This window comes from Osmerus eperlanus, chromosome 22 (genome assembly GCF_963692335.1).
Source record: "Osmerus eperlanus chromosome 22, fOsmEpe2.1, whole genome shotgun sequence".
NCBI classification, from domain to species: domain Eukaryota; kingdom Metazoa; phylum Chordata; class Actinopteri; order Osmeriformes; family Osmeridae; genus Osmerus; species Osmerus eperlanus.
The window spans coordinates 5,739,044-5,759,819 of NC_085039.1; the positions used below are offsets into that span (position 1 = coordinate 5,739,044).

Below are 20,776 nucleotides of genomic sequence, written 5' to 3' on the forward strand. Positions count from 1 at the left end.
CTTGCATAGACCTGGCGCGCGCGTGTGTGTGTTTGCGTCATCAACCCTAGTTGAATCTCTGGTTCAGGTGTCGTAAAAACTCATTTGCTTAACACCATATAGGTGTCAAGCAAATGGTCACCAGAGTTTGCGTCTCCATCTAGCCCTTGTCAAACAGTATCTCTTTAAAACAAACAAACCCCCCCTTAGTCCTCAGCCCAAGATAAGGGTATTGTGTGTGTACCCAGAGTTCAGATTTGGGGGTAGGCCTCTCTTTGCACACAAGGAATGCTGAACACACACAGTATCATTTTATACAGAATAAAAAAGTTACATCTTCAATTTTTCTGACAGGCAGACACTCCATGTGATGGGGTGTGTCGTGGGGTTACATCAGAGTAATCTTACACATACACCTCTCTCTCTCTCTCCCCCTCTCTCTCTCTCTCTCTCTCTCTCTCTCTCTCTCTCTCTCTCTCTCTCTCTCTCTCTCTCTCTCTCTCTCTCCCAGTACTGACTGGATTCAAAATATTCCTTACTTATAAAGTGTTTTACCTAAGACTTGACAGCTGAGACTGTCAATGGAACTGTTGTGGTGGATGTGATCCTGTCTTCTTGTATGAAATGATTACTCGTCTTCTATAAAATTAGCGAGGATTTCATGCTATTTTCATAGATTAGCGATTAATTGGAATTTTATTATTTTATTATTGAAAAAGTAAAGGGTGTGGAAGTAGGCCAGGCATTATTAGAATAATCTGGTGTGTATTTGAGATTTTTTGAAACAAGTTTAAAAAAGATATTGAGATTAGCAAGGATTTCATGCTATTTTCAGAGATTAGCGATTTTCTATCATTTTTTAAAAACATTATTGAAAAAGTAAAGGGTGTGGAAGTAGGCCAGACATTATTAGAATAATCTGGTGTGTATTTGAGATTTTTTGAAACAAGTTTGAAAAAGATATTGAGATTAGCAAGGATTTCATGCTATTTTCAGAGATTAGCAATTTTCTATCATTTTTTTAAAACATTATTGAAAAATTAAAGGGTGTGGAAGTAGGCCAGACATTATTAGAATAATCTGGTGTGTATTTGAGATTTTTTGAAACAAGTTTGAAAAAGATATTGAGATTAGCGAGGATTTCATGCTATTTTCAGAGATTAGCGATTAATTGGAATTTTATTCAAAACTTTATTGGAAAAGTAAAGGTTGTGGAAGTAGGCCAGACATTATTAGAATAATCTGGTGTGTATTTGAGATTTTTTGAAACAAGTTTGAAAAAGATATTGAGATTAGCAAGGATTTCATGCTATTTTCAGAGATTAGCAATTTTCTATCATTTTTTTAAAGTTTTATTGAAAAAGTAAAGGGTGTGGAATTAGGCCAGACATTATTAGAATAATCTGGTGTATATTTGAGATTTTTTGACACAAATTTGAAAAAGATATTGAGATTAGCAACGATTTCATGCTATTTTCAGAGATTAGCAATTTTCTATCATTTTTTAAAAAGTTTTATTGAAAAAGTAAAGGGTGTGGAAGTAGGCCAGACATTATTAGAATAATCTGGTGTATATTTGAGATTTTTAGACACAAGTCTGGAAACATTATTGAGATTAGTGAAGATTTCATGCTATTTTCAGAGATTAGCGATTTTCTATCATTCTTTTAAAAACATTATTGAAAACGTAAAGGGTGTGGAAGTAGGCCAGACATTATTAGAATAATCTGGTGTATATTTGAGATTTTTTGACACAAGTTTGAAAAAGATATTGAGATTAGCAACGATTTCATGCTACTTTCAGAGATTAGCGATTAATTTGAATTTTATTCAAAACGTTATTGAAAAAGTAAAGGCTGTGGATGTAGGCCAGACATTATTAGAATAATATGGTGTGTATTTGAGATTTTTTGAAACAAGTTTGAAAAAGATATTGAGATTAGCAAGGATTTCATGCTATTTTCAGAGATTAGCAATTTTCTATCATTTTTTAAAAAGTTTTATTGAAAAAGTAAAGGGTGTGGAAGTAGGCCAGACATTATTAGAATAATATGGTGTATATTTGAGATTTTTAGACACAAGTCTGGAAAAATTATTGAGATTAGTGAAGATTTCATGCTATTTTCAGAGATTAGCGATTTTCTATCATTCTTTTAAAAACATTATTGAAAACGTAAAGGGTGTGGAAGTAGGCCAGACATTATTAGAATAATCTGGTGTATATTTGAGATTTTTTGACACAAGTTTGAAAAAGATATTGAGATTAGCAACGATTTCATGCTACTTTCAGAGATTAGCGATTAATTTGAATTTTATTCAAAACGTTATTGAAAAAGTAAAGGCTGTGGATGTAGGCCAGACATTATTAGAATAATATGGTGTGTATTTGAGATTTTTTGAAACAAGTTTGAAAAAGATATTGAGATTAGCAAGGATTTCATGCTATTTTCAGATTATTTTTTTTTCATGCTATTTTCAGAGATTAGCGATTTTCTATCATTCTTTTAAAAACATAATTTAAAAAATAAAGGGTGTGGAAGTAGGCCAGACATTATTAGAATAATCTGATGTATATTTGAGATTTTTAGAATCAAGTTTGAAAAAGATATTGAGATTAGCGAGGATTTCATGCTATTTTCAGAGATTAGCGATTAATTGGAATTTTATAATTTTATTATTGAAAAAGTAAAGGGTGTGGAAGTAGGCCAGGCATTATTAGAATAATCTGGTGTGTATTTGAGATTTTTTGAAACAAGTTTGAAAAATATATTGAGATTAGCAAGGATTTCATGCTATTTTCAGAGATTAGCAATTTTCTATCATTTTTTTAAAAGTGTTATTGAAAAAGTAAAGGGTGTGGAAGTAGGCCAGAAAATATTAGAATAATCTGGTGTATATTTGAGATTTTTTGACACAAGTTTGAAAAAGATATTGAGATTAGCAACGATTTCATGCTACTTTCAGAGATTAGCGATTAATTTGAATTTTATTCAAAACGTTATTGAAAAAGTAAAGGCTGTGGATGTAGGCCAGACATTATTAGAATAATATGGTGTGTATTTGAGATTTTTTGAAACAAGTTTGAAAAAGATATTGAGATTAGCAAGGATTTCATGCTATTTTCAGAGTTTAGCAATTTTCTATCATTTTTTAAAAAGTGTTATTGAAAAAGTAAAGGGGGTGGAAGTAGGCCAGACATTATTAGAATAATCTGGTGTGTATTTGAGATTTTTTGAAACAAGTTTGAAAAAGATATTGAGATTAGCGAGGATTTCATGCTATTTTCAGAGATTAGCGATTAATTGGAATTTTATTCAAAACTTTATTGGAAAAGTAAAGGTTGTGGAAGTAGGCCAGACATTATTAGAATAATCTGGTGTGTATTTGAGATTTTTTGAAACAAGTTTGAAAAAGATATTGAGATTAGCAAGGATTTCATGCTTTTTTCAGAGATTAGCAATTTTCTATCATTTAAAAAAAAGTTTTATTGAAAAAGTAAAGGGTGTGGAATTAGGCCAGACATTATTAGAATAATATGGTGTATATTTGAGATTTTTTGACACAAATTTGAAAAATATATTGAGATTAGCAAAGATTTCATGCTACTTTCAGAGATTAGCGATTAATTTGAATTTTATTCAAAACGTTATTGAAAAAGTAAAGGCTGTGGATGTAGGCCAGACATTATTAGAATAATATGGTGTGTATTTGAGATTTTTTGAAACAAGTTTGAAAAAGATATTGAGATTAGCAAGGATTTCATGCTATTTTCAGAGTTTAGCAATTTTCTATCATTTTTTAAAAAGTGTTATTGAAAAGGTAAAGGGTGTGGAAGTAGGCCAGAAATTATTAGAATAATCTGGTGTATATTTGAGATTTTTTGACACAAGTTTGAAAAAGATATTGAGATTAGCGAGGATTTCATGCTATTTTCAGAGATTAGCGATTAATTGGAATTTTATTATTTTATTATTGAAAAAGTAAAGGGTGTGGAAGTAGGCCAGGCATTATTAGAATAATCTGGTGTGTATTTGAGATTTTTTGAAACACGTTTGAAAAATATATTGAGATTAGCAAGGATTTCATGCTATTTTCAGAGATTAGCAATTTTCTATCATTTTTTTTAAAGTGTTATTGAAAAAGTAAAGGGTGTGGAAGTAGGCCAGAAAATATTAGAATAATCTGGTGTATATTTGAGATTTTTTGACACAAGTTTGAAAAAGATATTGAGATTAGCAACGATTTCATGCTACTTTCAGAGATTAGCGATTAATTTGAATTTTTTTCAAAACGTTATTGAAAAAGTAAAGGCTGTGGATGTAGGCCAGACATTATTAGAATAATATGGTGTGTATTTGAGATTTTTTGAAACAAGTTTGAAAAAGATATTGAGATTAGCAAGGATTTCATGCTATTTTCAGAGATTAGCGATTAATTGGAATTTTATTATTTTATTATTGAAAAAGTAAAGGGTGTGAAAGTAGGCCAGGCATTATTAGAATAATCTGGTGTGTATTTGAGATTTTTTGAAACAAGTTTAAAAAAGATATTGAGATTAGCAAGGATTTCATGCTATTTTCAGAGATTAGCGATTTTCTATCATTTTTTAAAAACATTATTGAAAAAGTAAAGGGTGTGGAAGTAGGCCAGACATTATTAGAATAATCTGGTGTGTATTTGAGATTTTTTGAAACAAGTTTGAAAAAGATATTGAGATTAGCAAGGATTTCATGCTATTTTCAGAGATTAGCAATTTTCTATCATTTTTTTAAAACATTATTGAAAAATTAAAGGGTGTGGAAGTAGGCCAGACATTATTAGAATAATCTGGTGTGTATTTGAGATTTTTTGAAACAAGTTTGAAAAAGATATTGAGATTAGCGAGGATTTCATGCTATTTTCAGAGATTAGCGATTAATTGGAATTTTATTCAAAACTTTATTGGAAAAGTAAAGGTTGTGGAAGTAGGCCAGACATTATTAGAATAATCTGGTGTGTATTTGAGATTTTTTGAAACAAGTTTGAAAAAGATATTGAGATTAGCAAGGATTTCATGCTATTTTCAGAGATTAGCAATTTTCTATCATTTTTTTAAAGTTTTATTGAAAAAGTAAAGGGTGTGGAATTAGGCCAGACATTATTAGAATAATCTGGTGTATATTTGAGATTTTTTGACACAAATTTGAAAAAGATATTGAGATTAGCAACGATTTCATGCTATTTTCAGAGATTAGCAATTTTCTATCATTTTTTAAAAAGTTTTATTGAAAAAGTAAAGGGTGTGGAAGTAGGCCAGACATTATTAGAATAATCTGGTGTATATTTGAGATTTTTAGACACAAGTCTGGAAACATTATTGAGATTAGTGAAGATTTCATGCTATTTTCAGAGATTAGCGATTTTCTATCATTCTTTTAAAAACATTATTGAAAACGTAAAGGGTGTGGAAGTAGGCCAGACATTATTAGAATAATCTGGTGTATATTTGAGATTTTTTGACACAAGTTTGAAAAAGATATTGAGATTAGCAACGATTTCATGCTACTTTCAGAGATTAGCGATTAATTTGAATTTTATTCAAAACGTTATTGAAAAAGTAAAGGGTGTGGAATTAGGCCAGACATTATTAGAATAATCTGGTGTATATTTGAGATTTTTTGACACAAATTTGAAAAAGATATTGAGATTAGCAACGATTTCATGCTATTTTCAGAGATTAGCAATTTTCTATCATTTTTTAAAAAGTTTTATTGAAAAAGTAAAGGGTGTGGAAGTAGGCCAGACATTATTAGAATAATCTGGTGTATATTTGAGATTTTTAGACACAAGTCTGGAAACATTATTGAGATTAGTGAAGATTTCATGCTATTTTCAGAGATTAGCGATTTTCTATCATTCTTTTAAAAACATTATTGAAAACGTAAAGGGTGTGGAAGTAGGCCAGACATTATTAGAATAATCTGGTGTATATTTGAGATTTTTTGACACAAGTTTGAAAAAGATATTGAGATTAGCAACGATTTCATGCTACTTTCAGAGATTAGCGATTAATTTGAATTTTATTCAAAACGTTATTGAAAAAGTAAAGGCTGTGGATGTAGGCCAGACATTATTAGAATAATATGGTGTGTATTTGAGATTTTTTGAAACAAGTTTGAAAAAGATATTGAGATTAGCAAGGATTTCATGCTATTTTCAGATTATTTTTTTTTCATGCTATTTTCAGAGATTAGCGATTTTCTATCATTCTTTTAAAAACATAATTTAAAAAATAAAGGGTGTGGAAGTAGGCCAGACATTATTAGAATAATCTGATGTATATTTGAGATTTTTAGAATCAAGTTTGAAAAAGATATTGAGATTAGCGAGGATTTCATGCTATTTTCAGAGATTAGCGATTAATTGGAATTTTATTATTTTATTATTGAAAAAGTAAAGGGTGTGGAAGTAGGCCAGGCATTATTAGAATAATCTGGTGTGTATTTGAGATTTTTTGAAACAAGTTTGAAAAATATATTGAGATTAGCAAGGATTTCATGCTATTTTCAGAGATTAGCAATTTTCTATCATTTTTTTAAAAGTGTTATTGAAAAAGTAAAGGGTGTGGAAGTAGGCCAGAAAATATTAGAATAATCTGGTGTATATTTGAGATTTTTTGACACAAGTTTGAAAAAGATATTGAGATTAGCAACGATTTCATGCTACTTTCAGAGATTAGCGATTAATTTGAATTTTATTCAAAACGTTATTGAAAAAGTAAAGGCTGTGGATGTAGGCCAGACATTATTAGAATAATATGGTGTGTATTTGAGATTTTTTGAAACAAGTTTGAAAAAGATATTGAGATTAGCAAGGATTTCATGCTATTTTCAGAGTTTAGCAATTTTCTATCATTTTTTAAAAAGTGTTATTGAAAAAGTAAAGGGGGTGGAAGTAGGCCAGACATTATTAGAATAATCTGGTGTGTATTTGAGATTTTTTGAAACAAGTTTGAAAAAGATATTGAGATTAGCGAGGATTTCATGCTATTTTCAGAGATTAGCGATTAATTGGAATTTTATTCAAAACTTTATTGGAAAAGTAAAGGTTGTGGAAGTAGGCCAGACATTATTAGAATAATCTGGTGTGTATTTGAGATTTTTTGAAACAAGTTTGAAAAAGATATTGAGATTAGCAAGGATTTCATGCTTTTTTCAGAGATTAGCAATTTTCTATCATTTAAAAAAAAGTTTTATTGAAAAAGTAAAGGGTGTGGAATTAGGCCAGACATTATTAGAATAATCTGGTGTATATTTGAGATTTTTTGACACAAATTTGAAAAATATATTGAGATTAGCAAAGATTTCATGCTACTTTCAGAGATTAGCGATTAATTTGAATTTTATTCAAAACGTTATTGAAAAAGTAAAGGCTGTGGATGTAGGCCAGACATTATTAGAATAATATGGTGTGTATTTGAGATTTTTTGAAACAAGTTTGAAAAAGATATTGAGATTAGCAAGGATTTCATGCTATTTTCAGAGTTTAGCAATTTTCTATCATTTTTTAAAAAGTGTTATTGAAAAGGTAAAGGGTGTGGAAGTAGGCCAGAAATTATTAGAATAATCTGGTGTATATTTGAGATTTTTTGACACAAGTTTGAAAAAGATATTGAGATTAGCGAGGATTTCATGCTATTTTCAGAGATTAGCGATTAATTGGAATTTTATTATTTTATTATTGAAAAAGTAAAGGGTGTGGAAGTAGGCCAGGCATTATTAGAATAATCTGGTGTGTATTTGAGATTTTTTGAAACACGTTTGAAAAATATATTGAGATTAGCAAGGATTTCATGCTATTTTCAGAGATTAGCAATTTTCTATCATTTTTTTTAAAGTGTTATTGAAAAAGTAAAGGGTGTGGAAGTAGGCCAGAAAATATTAGAATAATCTGGTGTATATTTGAGATTTTTTGACACAAGTTTGAAAAAGATATTGAGATTAGCAACGATTTCATGCTACTTTCAGAGATTAGCGATTAATTTGAATTTTTTTCAAAACGTTATTGAAAAAGTAAAGGCTGTGGATGTAGGCCAGACATTATTAGAATAATATGGTGTGTATTTGAGATTTTTTGAAACAAGTTTGAAAAAGATATTGAGATTAGCAAGGATTTCATGCTATTTTCAGAGATTAGCGATTAATTGGAATTTTATTATTTTATTATTGAAAAAGTAAAGGGTGTGAAAGTAGGCCAGGCATTATTAGAATAATCTGGTGTGTATTTGAGATTTTTTGAAACAAGTTTAAAAAAGATATTGAGATTAGCAAGGATTTCATGCTATTTTCAGAGATTAGCGATTTTCTATCATTTTTTAAAAACATTATTGAAAAAGTAAAGGGTGTGGAAGTAGGCCAGACATTATTAGAATAATCTGGTGTGTATTTGAGATTTTTTGAAACAAGTTTGAAAAAGATATTGAGATTAGCAAGGATTTCATGCTATTTTCAGAGATTAGCAATTTTCTATCATTTTTTTAAAACATTATTGAAAAATTAAAGGGTGTGGAAGTAGGCCAGACATTATTAGAATAATCTGGTGTGTATTTGAGATTTTTTGAAACAAGTTTGAAAAAGATATTGAGATTAGCGAGGATTTCATGCTATTTTCAGAGATTAGCGATTAATTGGAATTTTATTCAAAACTTTATTGGAAAAGTAAAGGTTGTGGAAGTAGGCCAGACATTATTAGAATAATCTGGTGTGTATTTGAGATTTTTTGAAACAAGTTTGAAAAAGATATTGAGATTAGCAAGGATTTCATGCTATTTTCAGAGATTAGCAATTTTCTATCATTTTTTTAAAGTTTTATTGAAAAAGTAAAGGGTGTGGAATTAGGCCAGACATTATTAGAATAATCTGGTGTATATTTGAGATTTTTTGACACAAATTTGAAAAAGATATTGAGATTAGCAACGATTTCATGCTATTTTCAGAGATTAGCAATTTTCTATCATTTTTTAAAAAGTTTTATTGAAAAAGTAAAGGGTGTGGAAGTAGGCCAGACATTATTAGAATAATCTGGTGTATATTTGAGATTTTTAGACACAAGTCTGGAAACATTATTGAGATTAGTGAAGATTTCATGCTATTTTCAGAGATTAGCGATTTTCTATCATTCTTTTAAAAACATTATTGAAAACGTAAAGGGTGTGGAAGTAGGCCAGACATTATTAGAATAATCTGGTGTATATTTGAGATTTTTTGACACAAGTTTGAAAAAGATATTGAGATTAGCAACGATTTCATGCTACTTTCAGAGATTAGCGATTAATTTGAATTTTATTCAAAACGTTATTGAAAAAGTAAAGGCTGTGGATGTAGGCCAGACATTATTAGAATAATATGGTGTGTATTTGAGATTTTTTGAAACAAGTTTGAAAAAGATATTGAGATTAGCAAGGATTTCATGCTATTTTCAGATTATTTTTTTTTCATGCTATTTTCAGAGATTAGCGATTTTCTATCATTCTTTTAAAAACATAATTTAAAAAATAAAGGGTGTGGAAGTAGGCCAGACATTATTAGAATAATCTGATGTATATTTGAGATTTTTAGAATCAAGTTTGAAAAAGATATTGAGATTAGCGAGGATTTCATGCTATTTTCAGAGATTAGCGATTAATTGGAATTTTATTATTTTATTATTGAAAAAGTAAAGGGTGTGGAAGTAGGCCAGGCATTATTAGAATAATCTGGTGTGTATTTGAGATTTTTTGAAACAAGTTTGAAAAATATATTGAGATTAGCAAGGATTTCATGCTATTTTCAGAGATTAGCAATTTTCTATCATTTTTTTAAAAGTGTTATTGAAAAAGTAAAGGGTGTGGAAGTAGGCCAGAAAATATTAGAATAATCTGGTGTATATTTGAGATTTTTTGACACAAGTTTGAAAAAGATATTGAGATTAGCAACGATTTCATGCTACTTTCAGAGATTAGCGATTAATTTGAATTTTATTCAAAACGTTATTGAAAAAGTAAAGGCTGTGGATGTAGGCCAGACATTATTAGAATAATATGGTGTGTATTTGAGATTTTTTGAAACAAGTTTGAAAAAGATATTGAGATTAGCAAGGATTTCATGCTATTTTCAGAGTTTAGCAATTTTCTATCATTTTTTAAAAAGTGTTATTGAAAAAGTAAAGGGGGTGGAAGTAGGCCAGACATTATTAGAATAATCTGGTGTGTATTTGAGATTTTTTGAAACAAGTTTGAAAAAGATATTGAGATTAGCGAGGATTTCATGCTATTTTCAGAGATTAGCGATTAATTGGAATTTTATTCAAAACTTTATTGGAAAAGTAAAGGTTGTGGAAGTAGGCCAGACATTATTAGAATAATCTGGTGTGTATTTGAGATTTTTTGAAACAAGTTTGAAAAAGATATTGAGATTAGCAAGGATTTCATGCTTTTTTCAGAGATTAGCAATTTTCTATCATTTAAAAAAAAGTTTTATTGAAAAAGTAAAGGGTGTGGAATTAGGCCAGACATTATTAGAATAATCTGGTGTATATTTGAGATTTTTTGACACAAATTTGAAAAATATATTGAGATTAGCAACGATTTCATGCTACTTTCAGAGATTAGCGATTAATTTGAATTTTATTCAAAACGTTATTGAAAAAGTAAAGGCTGTGGATGTAGGCCAGACATTATTAGAATAATATGGTGTGTATTTGAGATTTTTTGAAACAAGTTTGAAAAAGATATTGAGATTAGCAAGGATTTCATGCTATTTTCAGAGTTTAGCAATTTTCTATCATTTTTTAAAAAGTGTTATTGAAAAGGTAAAGGGTGTGGAAGTAGGCCAGAAATTATTAGAATAATCTGGTGTATATTTGAGATTTTTTGACACAAGTTTGAAAAAGATATTGAGATTAGCGAGGATTTCATGCTATTTTCAGAGATTAGCGATTAATTGGAATTTTATTATTTTATTATTGAAAAAGTAAAGGGTGTGGAAGTAGGCCAGGCATTATTAGAATAATCTGGTGTGTATTTGAGATTTTTTGAAACAAGTTTGAAAAATATATTGAGATTAGCAAGGATTTCATGCTATTTTCAGAGATTAGCAATTTTCTATAATTTTTTTTAAAGTGTTATTGAAAAAGTAAAGGGTGTGGAAGTAGGCCAGAAAATATTAGAATAATCTGGTGTATATTTGAGATTTTTTGACACAAGTTTGAAAAAGATATTGAGATTAGCAACGATTTCATGCTACTTTCAGAGATTAGCGATTAATTTGAATTTTATTCAAAACGTTATTGAAAAAGTAAAGGCTGTGGATGTAGGCCAGACATTATTAGAATAATATGGTGTGTATTTGAGATTTTTTGAAACAAGTTTGAAAAAGATATTGAGATTAGCAAGGATTTCATGCTATTTTCAGAGATTAGCGATTAATTGGAATTTTATTATTTTATTATTGAAAAAGTAAAGGGTGTGAAAGTAGGCAAGGAATTATTAGAATAATCTGGTGTGTATTTGAGATTTTTTGAAACAAGTTTGAAAAAGATATTGAGATTAGCAAGGATTTCATGCTATTTTCAGAGATTAGCATTTTTCTATCATTTTTTAAAAAGTGTTATTGAAAAAGTAAAGGGTGTGGAAGTAGGCCAGACATTATTAGAATAATCTGGTGTATATTTGAGATTTTTTGACACAAATTTGAAAAATATATTGAGATTATCAACGATTTCATGCTACTTTCAGAGATTAGCGATTAATTGGAATTTTATTCAAAACGTTATTGAAAAAGTAAAGGCTGTGGATGTAGGCCAGACATTATTATAATAATATGGTGTGTATTTGAGATTTTTTGAAACAAGTTTGAAAAAGATATTGAGATTAGCAAGGATTTCATGCTATTTTCAGAGTTTAGCAATTTTCTATCATTTTTTAAAAAGTGTTATTGAAAAAGTAAAGGGTGTGGAAGTAGGCCAGACATTATTAGAATAATCTGATGTATATTTGAGATTTTTAGAATCAAGTTTGAAAAAGATATTGAGATTAGCGAGGATTTCATGCTATTTTCAGAGATTAGCGATTAATTGGAATTTTATTATTTTATTATTGAAAAAGTAAAGGGTGTGGAAGTAGGCCAGGCATTATTAGAATAATCTGGTGTGTATTTGAGATTTTTTGAAACAAGTTTGAAAAAGATATTGAGATTAGCAAGGATTTCATGCTATTTTCAGAGATTAGCATTTTTCTATCATTTTTTAAAAAGTGTTATTGAAAAAATAAAGGGTGTGGAAGTAGGCCAGACATTATTAGAATAATCTGGTGTGTATTTGAGATTTTTTGAAACAAGTTTGAAAAAGATATTGAGATTAGCAAGGATTTCATGCTATTTTCAGAGATTAGCGATTAATTGGAATTTTATTATTTTATTATTGAAAAAGTAAAGGGTGTGGAAGTAGGCAAGGAATTATTAGAATAATCTGGTGTGTATTTGAGATTTTTTGAAACAAGTTTGAAAAAGATATTGAGATTAGCAAGGATTTCATGCTATTTTCAGAGATTAGCATTTTTCTATCATTTTTTAAAAAGTGTTATTGAAAAATTAAAGGGTGTGGAAGTAGGCCAGACATTATTAGAATAATCTGGTGTATATTTGAGATTTTCTGACACAAATTTGAAAAATATATTGAGATTAGCAACGATTTCATGCTACTTTCAGAGATTAGCGATTAATTTGAATTTTATTCAAAACTTTATTGAAAAAGTAAAGGCTGTGGATGTAGGCCAGACATTATTAGAATAATATGGTGTGTATTTGAGATTTTTTGAAACAAGTTTGAAAAAGATATTGAGATTAGCAAGGATTTCATGCTATTTTCAGAGGTTAGCATTTTTCTATCATTTTTTAAAAAGTGTTATTAAAAAAGTAAAGGGTGTGGAAGTAGGCCAGACATTATTAGAATAATCTGGTGTGTATTTGAGATTTTTTGAAACAAGTTTGAAAAAGATATTGAGATTAGCAAGGATTTCATGCTATTTTCAGAGATTAGCGATTAATTGGAATTTTATTATTTTATTATTGAAAAAGTAAAGGGTGTGGAAGTAGGCAAGGAATTATTAGAATAATCTGGTGTGTATTTGAGATTTTTTGAAACAAGTTTGAAAAAGATATTGAGATTAGCAAGGATTTCATGCTATTTTCAGAGATTAGCATTTTTCTATCATTTTTTAAAAAGTGTTATTGAAAAAGTAAAGGGTGTGGAAGTAGGCCAGACATTATTAGAATAATCTGGTGTATATTTGAGATTTTCTGACACAAATTTGAAAAATATATTGAGATTAGCAACGATTTCATGCTACTTTCAGAGATTAGCGATTAATTTGAATTTTATTCAAAACTTTATTGAAAAAGTAAAGGCTGTGGATGTAGGCCAGACATTATTAGAATAATATGGTGTGTATTTGAGATTTTTTGAAACAAGTTTGAAAAAGATATTGAGATTAGCAAGGATTTCATGCTATTTTCAGAGATGAGCAATTTTCTATCATTTTATAAAAACATTATTGAAAAATTAAAGGGTGTGGAAGTAGGCCAGACATTATCAGAATAATCTGGTGTGTATTTGAGATTTTTTGAAACAAGTTTGAAAAAGATATTGAGATTAGCGAGGATTTCATGCTATTTTCAGAGATTAGCGATTAATTTGAATTTTATTATTTTATTATTGAAAAATTAAAGGGTGTGGAAGTAGGCCATGCATTATTAGAATAATATGGTGTGTATTTGAGATTTTTAGAATCAAGTTTGAAAAAGATATTGAGATTAGCGAGGATTTCATGCTATTTTCAGAGATTAGCGATTAATTGGAATTTTATTATTTTATTATTGAAAAAGTAAAGGGTGTGGAAGTAGGCCAGGCATTATTAGAATAATCTGGTGTGTATTTGAGATTTTTTGAAACAAGTTTGAAAAAGATATTGAGATTAGCAAGGATTTCATGCTATTTTCAGAGATTAGCATTTTTCTATCATTTTTTAAAAACATTATTGAAAAATTAAAGGGTGTGGAAGTAGGCCAGACATTATCAGAATAATCTGGTGTGTATTTGAGATTTTTTGAAACAAGTTTGAAAAAGATATTGAGATTAGCGAGGATTTCATGCTATTTTCAGAGATTAGCGATTAATTGGAATTTTATTATTTAATTATTGAAAAATTAAAGGGTGTGGAAGTAGGCCAGGCATTATTAGAATAATATGGTGTGTATTTGAGATTTTTAGAATCAAGTTTGAAAAAGATATTGAGATTAGCGAGGATTTCATGCTATTTTCAGAGATTAGCGATTAATTGGAATTTTATTATTTTATTATTGAAAAAGTAAAGGGTGTGGAAGTAGGCCAGGCATTATTAGAATAATCTGGTGTGTATTTGAGATTTTTTGAAACAAGTTTGAAAAAGATATTGAGATTAGCAAGGATTTCATGCTATTTTCAGAGATTAGCATTTTTCTATCATTTTTTAAAAAGTGTTATTGAAAAAGTAAAGGGTGTGGAAGTAGGCCAGACATTATTAGAATAATCTGGTGTGTATTTGAGATTTTTTGAAACAAGTTTGAAAAAGATATTGAGATTAGCGAGGATTTCATGCTATTTTCAGAGATTAGCGATTAATTGGAATTTTATTATTTTATTATTGAAAAAGTAAAGGGTGTGGAAGTAGGCCAGACATTATTAGAATAATCTGGTGTGTATTTGAGATTTTTTGAAACAAGTTTGAAAAAGATATTGAGATTAGCAAGGATTTCATGCTATTTTCAGAGATTAGCATTTTTCTATCATTTTTTAAAAAGTGTTATTGAAAAAGTAAAGGGTGTGGAAGTAGGCCAGACATTATTAGAATAATCTGGTGTATATTTGAGATTTTCTGACACAAATTTGAAAAATATATTGAGATTAGCAACGATTTCATGCTACTTTCAGAGATTAGCGATTAATTTGAATTTTATTCAAAACTTTATTGAAAAAGTAAAGGCTGTGGATGTAGGCCAGACATTATTAGAATAATATGGTGTGTATTTGAGATTTTTTGAAACAAGTTTGAAAAAGATATTGAGATTAGCAAGGATTTCATGCTATTTTCAGAGATGAGCAATTTTCTATCATTTTATAAAAACATTATTGAAAAATTAAAGGGTGTGGAAGTAGGCCAGACATTATCAGAATAATCTGGTGTGTATTTGAGATTTTTTGAAACAAGTTTGAAAAAGATATTGAGATTAGCGAGGATTTCATGCTATTTTCAGAGATTAGCGATTAATTTGAATTTTATTATTTTATTATTGAAAAATTAAAGGGTGTGGAAGTAGGCCAGGCATTATTAGAATAATATGGTGTGTATTTGAGATTTTTTGAAACAAGTTTGAAAAAGATATTGAGATTAGCAAGGATTTCATGCTATTTTCAGAGATTAGCAATTTTCTATCATTTTTTTAAAAGTGTTATTGAAAAAGTAAAGGGTGTGGAAGTAGGCCAGAAAATATTAGAATAATCTGGTGTATATTTGAGATTTTTTGACACAAGTTTGAAAAAGATATTGAGATTAGCAACGATTTCATGCTACTTTCAGAGATTAGCGATTAATTGGAATTTTATTCAAAACGTTATTGAAAAAGTAAAGGCTGTGGATGTAGGCCAGACATTATTAGAATAATCTGGTGTCTATTTGAGATTTTTTGAAACAAGTTTGAAAAAGATATTGAGATTAGCAAGGATTTCATGCTATTTTCAGAGATTAGTAATTTTCTATCATTTTTTAAAAACATTATTGAACAATTAAAGGGTGTGAAAGTAGGCCAGACATTATTATAATAATCTGGTGTGTATTTGAGATTTTTTGAAACAAGTTTGAAAAAGATATTGAGATTAGCGAGGATTTCATGCTATTTTCATAGATTAGCGATTAATTGGAATTTTATTCAAAACTTTATTGGAAAAGTAAAGGTTGTGGAAGTAGGCCAGACATTATTAGAATAATCTGGTGTGTATTTGAGATTTTTTGAAACAAGTTTGAAAAAGATATTGAGATTAGCAAGGATTTCATGCTATTTTCAGAGATTAGCAATTTTCTATAATTCATTAGAAAATTTTATTGAAAAAGTAAAGGGTGTGGAAGTAGGCCAGACATTATTAGAATAATATGGTGTATATTTGAGATTTTTTGACGCAAGTTTGAAAAAGATATTGAGATTAGCGAGGATTTCATGCTATTTTCATAGATTAACGATTAATTGGAATTGTATTCAAAACGTTATTGAAAAAGTAAAGGGTGTGGAAGTAGGCCAGACATTATTAGAATAATCTGGTGTGTATTTGAGATTTTTTGAAACAAGTTTGAAAAAGATATTGAGATTAGCAAGGATTTCATGCTATTTTCAGAGATTAGCATTTTTCTATCATTTTTTAAAAAGTGTTATTGAAAAAGTAAAGGGTGTGGAAGTAGGCCAGACATTATTAGAATAATCTGGTGTGTATTTGAGATTTTTTGAAACAAGTTTGAAAAAGATATTGAGATTAGCGAGGATTTCATGCTATTTTCAGAGATTAGCGATTAATTGGAATTTTATTATTTTATTATTGAAAAAGTAAAGGGTGTGGAAGTAGGCAAGGAATTATTAGAATAATCTGGTGTGTATTTGAGATTTTTTGAAACAAGTTTGAAAAAGATATTGAGATTAGCAAGGATTTCATGCTATTTTCAGAGATTAGCATTTTTCTATCATTTTTTTAAAAGTGTTATTGAAAAAGTAAAGGGTGTGGAAGTAGGCCAGATATTATTAGAATAATCTGGTGTATATTTGAGATTTTCTGACACAAATTTGAAAAATATATTGAGATTAGCAACGATTTCATGCTACTTTCAGAGATTAGCGATTAATTTGAATTTTATTCAAAACTTTATTGAAAAAGTAAAGGCTGTGGATGTAGGCCAGACATTATTAGAATAATATGGTGTGTATTTGAGATTTTTTGAAACAAGTTTGAAAAAGATATTGAGATTAGCAAGGATTTCATGATATTTTCAGAGATTAGCATTTTTCTATCATTTTTTAAAAAGTGTTATTGAAAAAGTAAAGGGTGTGGAAGTAGGCCAGACATTATTAGAATAATCTGGTGTGTATTTGAGATTTTTTGAAACAAGTTTGAAAAAGATATTGAGATTAGCAAGGATTTCATGCTATTTTCAGAGATTAGCGATTAATTGGAATTTTATTATTTTATTATTGAAAAAGTAAAGGGTGTGGAAGTAGGCAAGGAATTATTAGAATAATCTGGTGTGTATTTGAGATTTTTTGAAACAAGTTTGAAAAAGATATTGAGATTAGCAAGGATTTCATGCTATTTTCAGAGATTAGCATTTTTCTATCATTTTTTAAAAAGTGTTATTGAAAAAGTAAAGGGTGTGGAAGTAGGCCAGACATTATTAGAATAATCTGGTGTATATTTGAGATTTTCTGACACAAATTTGAAAAATATATTGAGATTAGCAACGATTTCATGCTACTTTCAGAGATTAGCGATTAATTTGAATTTTATTCAAAACTTTATTGAAAAAGTAAAGGCTGTGGATGTAGGCCAGACATTATTAGAATAATATGGTGTGTATTTGAGATTTTTTGAAACAAGTTTGAAAAAGATATTGAGATTAGCAAGGATTTCATGCTATTTTCAGAGTTTAGCATTTTTCTATCATTTTTTAAAAAGTGTTATTGAAAAAGTAAAGGGTATGGAAGTAGGCCAGACATTATTAGAATAATCTGATGTATATTTGAGATTTTTAGAATCAAGTTTGAAAAAGATTTTGAGATTAGCGAGGATTTCATGCTATTTTCAGAGATTAGCGATTAATTGGAATTTTATTATTTTATTATTGAAAAAGTAAAGGGTGTGGAAGTAGGCCAGGCATTATTAGAATAATCTGGTGTGTATTTGAGATTTTTTGAAACAAGTTTGAAAAATATATTGAGATTAGCAAGGATTTCATGCTATTTTCAGAGATTAGCATTTTTCTATCATTTTTTAAAAAGTGTTATTGAAAAAGTAAAGGGTGTGGAAGTAGGCCAGACATTATTAGAATAATCTGGTGTGTATTTGAGATTTTTTGAAACAAGTTTGAAAAAGATATTGAGATTAGCAAGGATTTCATGCTATTTTCAGAGATTAGCGATTAATTGGAATTTTATTATTTTATTATTGAAAAAGTAAAGGGTGTGGAAGTAGGCCAGACATTATTAGAATAATCTGGTGTATATTTGAGATTTTCTGACACAAATTTGAAAAATATATTGAGATTAGCAACGATTTCATGCTACTTTCAGAGATTAGCGATTAATTTGAATTTTATTCAAAACTTTATTGAAAAAGTAAAGGCTGTGGATGTAGGCCAGACATTATTAGAATAATATGGTGTGTATTTGAGATTTTTTGAAACAAGTTTGAAAAAGATATTGAGATTAGCAAGGATTTCATGCTATTTTCAGAGATGAGCAATTTTCTATCATTTTATAAAAACATTATTGAAAAATTAAAGGGTGTGGAAGTAGGCCAGACATTATCAGAATAATCTGGTGTGTATTTGAGATTTTTTGAAACAAGTTTGAAAAAGATATTGAGATTAGCGAGGATTTCATGCTATTTTCAGAGATTAGCGATTAATTGGAATTTTATTATTTTATTATTGAAAAATTAAAGGGTGTGGAAGTAGGCCAGGCATTATTAGAATAATATGGTGTGTATTTGAGATTTTTAGAATCAAGTTTGAAAAAGATATTGAGATTAGCGAGGATTTCATGCTATTTTCAGAGATTAGCGATTAATTGGAATTTTATTATTTTATTATTGAAAAAGTAAAGGGTGTGGAAGTAGGCCAGGCATTATTAGAATAATCTGGTGTGTATTTGAGATTTTTTGAAACAAGTTTGAAAAAGATATTGAGATTAGCAAGGATTTCATGCTATTTTCAGAGATTAGCATTTTTCTATCATTTTTTAAAAAGTGTTATTGAAAAAGTAAAGGGTGTGGAAGTAGGCCAGACATTATTAGAATAATCTGGTGTGTATTTGAGATTTTTTGAAACAAGTTTGAAAAAGATATTGAGATTAGCAAGGATTTCATGCTATTTTCAGAGATTAGCGATTAATTGGAATTTTATTATTTTATTATTGAAAAAGTAAAGGGTGTGGAAGTAGGCCAGACATTATTAGAATAATCTGGTGTGTATTTGAGATTTTTTGAAACAAGTTTGAAAAAGATATTGAGATTAGCAAGGATTTCATGCTATTTTCAGAGATTAGCATTTTTCTATCATTTTTTAAAAAGTGTTATTGAAAAAGTAAAGGGTGTGGAAGTTGGCCAGACATTATTAGAATAATCTGGTGTATATTTGAGATTTTCTGACACAAATTTGAAAAATATATTGAGATTAGCAACGATTTCATGCTACTTTCAGAGATTAGCGATTAATTTGAATTTTATTCAAAACTTTATTGAAAAAGTAAAGGCTGTGGATGTAGGCCAGACATTATTAGAATAATATGGTGTGTATTTGAGATTTTTTGAAACAAGTTTGAAAAAGATATTGAGATTAGCAAGGATTTCATGCTATTTTCAGAGATGAGCAATTTTCTATCATTTTATAAAAACATTATTGAAAAATTAAAGGGTGTGGAAGTAGGTCAGACATTATCAGAATAATCTGGTGTGTATTTGAGATTTTTTGAAACAAGTTTGAAAAAGATATTGAGATTAGCGAGGATTTCATGCTATTTTCAGAGATTAGCGATTAATTGGAATTTTATTATTTTATTATTGAAAAATTAAAGGGTGTGGAAGTAGGCCAGGCATTATTAGAATAATATGGTGTGTATTTGAGATTTTTTGAAACAAGTTTGAAAAAGATATTGAGATTAGCAAGGATTTCATGCTATTTTCAGAGATTAGCAATTTTCTATCATTTTTTTAAAAGTGTTATTGAAAAAGTAAAGGGTGTGGAAGTAGGCCAGAAAATATTAGAATAATCTGGTGTATATTTGAGATTTTTTGACACAAGTTTGAAAAAGATATTGAGATTAGCAACGATTTCATGCTACTTTCAGAGATTAGCGATTAATTGGAATTTTATTCAAAACGTTATTGAAAAAGTAAAGGCTGTGGATGTAGGCCAGACATTATTAGAATAATCTGGTGTCTATTTGAGATTTTTTGAAACAAGTTTGAAAAATATATTGAGATTAGCAAGGATTTCATGCTATTTTCAGAGATTAGTAATTTTCTATCATTTTTTAAAAACATTATTGAACAATTAAAGGGTGTGAAAGTAGGCCAGACATTATTATAATAATCTGGTGTGTATTTGAGATTTTTTGAAACAAGTTTGAAAAAGATATTGAGATTAGCGAGGATTTCATGCTATTTTCATAGATTAGCGATTAATTGGAATTTTATTCAAAACTTTATTGGAAAAGTAAAGGTTGTGGAAGTAGGCCAGACATTATTAGAATAATCTGGTGTGTATTTGAGATTTTTTGAAACAAGTTTGAAAAAGATATTGAGATTAGCAAGGATTTCATGCTATTTTCAGAGATTAGCAATTTTCTATAATTCATTAGAAAATTTTATTGAAAAAGTAAAGGGTGTGGAAGTAGGCCAGACATTATTAGAATAATATGGTGTATATTTGAGATTTTTCAAACGCAAGTTTGAAAAAGATATTGAGATTAGCGAGGATTTCATGCTATTT

The 20,776-nt window shown here is 28.6% G+C and overlaps 1 protein-coding gene across 1 annotated transcript in view; it reads left to right on the forward strand.

Moving 5' to 3' along the window:
* Positions 1-20,776, forward strand: part of zgc:172076 — a 31,219-nt gene that overhangs the window by 9,438 nt on the left and 1,005 nt on the right. The window lies entirely within an intron of this gene.